The sequence below is a fragment of the Anopheles funestus genome, assembly GCF_943734845.2.
Source record: "Anopheles funestus chromosome X unlocalized genomic scaffold, idAnoFuneDA-416_04 X_unloc_33, whole genome shotgun sequence".
Taxonomy (NCBI): domain Eukaryota; kingdom Metazoa; phylum Arthropoda; class Insecta; order Diptera; family Culicidae; genus Anopheles; species Anopheles funestus.
Window position 1 is genome coordinate 247346 of NW_026045158.1, and position 5155 is coordinate 252500.

A 5155-nucleotide genomic window follows, 5' to 3' on the forward strand; every position below is an offset into this window, starting at 1 on the left:
TCAAACCGTTCGCCACGCGAACTACCCAATGGAACGAACTCGATGCATTTAATAAGAAGAAGAGATGATAATGAAACACGGTCGATTTAAGAGTTGAAAACGTTGAAATACCTATAAGCAAGTCTTAAGTTGGTGGTGACCGTTACGCCCCAACAAATTGGTGCCTTACCCTACACCAAAGAGCCATTCAACATGGTTCAAGTGAGCGATAATCACGCTCTACGCTCAGTTCGACAGCTGCAAGGCAATCACTCGCTAAGTTCAGAGCTAATACATGCAACACGCCGGCATTGTTTCCACCGACGCATGGATTCAAGACTGGTGCACTTATTAGTTAAACCGTTCGCCTGCGGGTGTTTCGAGTTCAAGTCTGGATGAGGATTGTTCTTGCTGGTAATAGCTTGAGCCCCTGAATAAGGGGCCGAAGCGTACATCTTGAGAGTAAATGTACAACATATTACCAAATCGGCACCGTGGGTTCTGGTGCAAGTGATGTAACCGTGAAAGATGTTGAGCAGCCCAACATCGGTTTACACACGCATAATAGGAAGGCAGCGCTGTCGACTGGTCAGTCGTGTAAGAAGTGTGCATTATCGATCTGCAATATATGAGCTCAGTATGACAGCCCAATTGGTAATCCTCGGGACCTCCAGAAAGGAAGCTGGATGAGGATTACCAAATCGAAAGTTGATAAGTGTAGTGGTACCACTTAGTCAACTTGTATCCCGAAAGATGGTGAACCGAGTCGTCTGGCGTAAAAACCGGACGACTCGAAAGGGCTTGACCCTTTCAAGTGAGCGATAATCACATTCTACGCTCAGTTCGACAGCTACAAGGCAATCACTCGCTATGTTCAGAGCTAATACATGCAACATGCCGGCATTGTTTCCACCGACGCATGGATTCAAGACTGGTGCACTTATTAGTTAAACCGTTCGCCTCCGGGTGTTTCGAGTTCAAGTCTGGATGAGGATTGTTCTTGCTGGTAATAGCTTGAGCCCCTGAATAAGGGGTCGAAGCGTACATCTTGAGACCATGTACAACATATTACCAAATCGGCACCATGGGTTCGGGTGCAAGTGATGTAACCGTGAAAGATGTTGAGCAGCCCAACATCGGTTTACACACGCATAATAGGAAGGCAGCGCTGTCGACTGGTCAGTCGTGTAAGAAGTGTGCATTATCGATCACAAATATATTGGTGATCTGTAGGTTGCGCATACACCATGCCCGGTGTAAAGTGCCGTGGTCCCCCCCGGGGGGCTGCATCAAACCGTTCGCCACGCGAACTACCCAATGGAACGAACTCGATGCATTTAATAAGAAGAAGAGATGATAATGAAACACGGTCGATTTAAGAGTTGAAAACGTTGAAATGCCTATAAGCAAGTCTTAAGTTGGTGGTTTCGTTGTGCCCCAACAAATTGGTGCCTTACCCTACACCAAAGAGCCATTCAACATGGTTCAAGTGAGCGATAATCACATTCTACGCTCAGTTCGACAGCTACAAGGCAATCACTCGCTATGTTCAGAGCTAATACATGCAACATGCCGGCATTGTTTCCACCGACGCATGGATTCAAGACTGGTGCACTTATTAGTTAAACCGTTCGCCTCCGGGTGTTTCGAGTTCAAGTCTGGATGAGGATTGTTCTTGCTGGTAATAGCTTGAGCCCCTGAATAAGGGGTCGAAGCGTACATCTTGAGACCATGTACAACATATTACCAAATCGGCACCATGGGTTCGGGTGCAAGTGATGTAACCGTGAAAGATGTTGAGCAGCCCAACATCGGTTTACACACGCATAAGGGGTTTATTGTTATCTGTAGGTTGCGCATACACCATACCCGGTGTAAAGTGCCGTGGTCCCCCAGGGGGCTGCATCAAAACGTTCGCCATGCGAACTACCCAATGGAACGAACTCGATGTATTGAAAGAGATGAACAATTAATAGCGAGAATAGGGGCCCGGAAGCAATTCCGCGGCCCTACGGTCGATTCAAGAGTTGAAACGTTGTACAATCGTGGATAGCACCTAGTGCTAATATGGTGAGAGATAATGTGTGAGGAAATTTAGTTTCCTAAAGTTTAGTTAGTGGTTTCCGTTGTGCCCTAACAAACTTAAAGTTGGTGGTGACCGTTACACCCCAACAAATTGGTGCCTTACCCAACACCAAAGAGCCATTCCATATGGTTCTAGAGAGAGAGAGTTGTGTGGAAATTTATTTCCCACTAAGCGAGTGTGTGTCTGTAGTGGAACGAATTCTGGTTGATCCTACCAGTAATATACGCTTGTCTCAAAGGTTAAGCCATGCATGTCTAAGTACAAACATAAATGAATGTGAAACCGCATAAGGCTCAGTATAACAGCTATAATTCACAAGATCATCCTACCACTAGTTACTTGGATAACTGTGGAAAATCCAGAGCTAATACATGCAACATGCCGGGACTGTTGCCCTCGCGGGTAGCTGAACTGGTGCACTTATTAGTTAAACCAATCGCCTCCGGGCGGCTTGAGTTGAAGTCTGGATAAGGACGCAGATCGTATGGTCGCTTGTCGACTGACGACAGATCTTTCAAATGTCTGCCCTATCAACTATTGATGGTAGTGTAGAGGACTACCATGGTTGCGACGGGTAACGGGGAATCAGGGTTCGATTCCGGAGAGGGAGCCTGAGAAATGGCTACCACATCCAAGGAAGGCAGCAGGCGCGTAAATTACCCAATCCCAGTACGGGGAGGTAGTGACGAGAAATAACAATATGGACCTCTCTAACGATGGTCCATAATTGGAATGAGTTGAGTATAAATCCTTCAACAAGGATCAAGTGGAGGGCAAGTCTGGTGCCAGCAGCCGCGGTAATTCCAGCTCCACTAGCGTATATTAAAGTTGTTGCGGTTAAAACGTTCGAAGTTGATTGCCCGTCCAGACACGTGACCGCCACGGGCGCCCGGTTACACGCCGGGGCCGTTCGTGCGCGCGCTCACGGCTGCGACTCACAATGGTGTACTTGGGCGTTACTCTGTGAACGAGTACCGTGCTACCGGTTAACTCCGGCACGGGCTCCTCATGGTGCTCAAGATACTCACATTTACCTTGAACAAATTAGAGTGCTCAAAGCAGGCTAAGACAAAGCGTCCGGCCCCCCCGTGGGGTTGGCGTTGGCCGAGAATAATCTTGCATGGAATAATGGAATATGACCTCGGTTTATACGATTTCGTTGGTTTGTCAGAAACCTAGAGGTAATGATTAACAGAAGTAGTTGGGGGCATTGGTATTACGGCGCGAGAGGTGAAATTCGTAGACCGTCGTAGGACCAACTGAAGCGAAAGCGTTTGCCATGGATGCTTTCTTTAATCAAGAACGAAAGTTAGAGGATCGAAGGCGATTAGATACCGCCCTAGTTCTAACCGTAAACGATGCCAATTAGCAATTGGGAGACGCTACCCCTATTCGGTGCTCTCAGTCGCTTCCGGGAAACCAAAATCGGGTTCCGGGGGAAGTATGGTTGCAAAGTTGAAACTTAAAGGAATTGACGGAAGGGCACCACAAGAAGTGGAGCTTGCGGCTTAATTTGACTCAACACGGGAAAATTTACCAGGTCCAAACTTATCGAGGTAAGACAGATTGATAGCTCTTTCTCAAATTTAAGGGTAGTGGTGCATGGCCGTTCTTAGTTCGTGGAATGATTTGTCTGGTTAATTCCGATAACGAACGTGACTCAAACATGCTAACTAGAACGCTGTCAGCAGTGCGCCTCCGGGCGCACCTGACGTTACAGCCGGGCGGCGCCTTCACGGGCGGTCGTCGGCTACGTTTGCCCTGCTTAGCGGGACAACTTGTGTTTAGCAAGCTGAGAATGAGCGATAACAGGTCCGTGATGCCCTTAGATGTTCTGGGCTGCACGCGTGCTACAATGTGGGTCGCAGCGTGTTCTCGCCAATAGGCGCCCCCATTCCGAGAGGAACGGGAAATCACTAAAATGCCCATCTAGTCGGGATTGGGGACTGCAACGGTCCCCATGAACCTGGAATTTCTAGTAAGCACTAGTCATTAGCTAGTGCTGATTACGTCCCTGCCCTTTGTACACACCGCCCGTCGCTACTACCGATGGATTATTTAGTGAGGTTTCTGGAGGCTTACCTTCCGCGGTTCCTTCGTGAGCTGCAGCTGGCATGGCTGAAGTTGACCGAACTTGATGATTTAGAGGAAGTAAAAGTCGTAACAAGGTTTCCGTAGGTGAACCTGCGGAAGGATCATTACTGATGATCGTCCGCGAGTGACCAACCATGGGCTGCCTTCGGTGTAGCTCGGTCGCTCGCTTGCTATGTGTCAGAATTTGTTGAAAGCCAACTCGTTCGTTGTACACTTTGATGGGTGACCATCACTGTGTCTCCGTGCCGAGCTAGATCTCCCCTAGCCGTAAGGCACTTGAACGCCCCTTCGACGACGAGTTGCATGTGTGTGGTATGTGTCAGAATCTGGTGAAGCTTTCTGCATGTGATGTGCCTTGTGTGGATCCGTGGCCATTGCATTGTGTCTGGTGTGTAGGTACCCAGACACTTAGAACGCTTGCGCGGAAAGCAAACTCGATCGTTGTACACTTTGATGGGCAACCATCACTGTGTCTCCGTGCCGTGCTAGATCTCCCCTAGCCGTAAGGCACTTTGAACGCCCCTTCGACGACGAGTTACAAGAGTGTGGTATGTGTCATAATCTGGTGAAGCTTTCTGCATGTGATGTGCCTTGTGTGGATCCGTGGCCATTGCATTGTGTCTGGTGTGTAGGTACCCAGACACTTAAGCAAACTCGATCGTTGTACACTGTGATGGGCGAGCATCACTGTGTCTCCGTGCCGTGTAAGAGCTCCCCTGGCCATCAGGCACTTGAAAGGTCCTTCGACGACGAGTTACAATAGTGGTGTGTTAGATACGTCAGGTGATGGTATCTACTGTTGTGCAATACGTATCCGGCCACGGCACGGAACGAACGGGAACTGTGGTGCAGACATACAAAGAGTTAAGCCTATTAGTCATTAACTCTAAGGACGGGGCCATGGGGCGGTACGCAAAGGATACGGATGAGCGAGTATGCAGGCCCAATACTCAATAGCTCGATCCGATCCAAGCACATGAGTTGACTGCGGCGCCA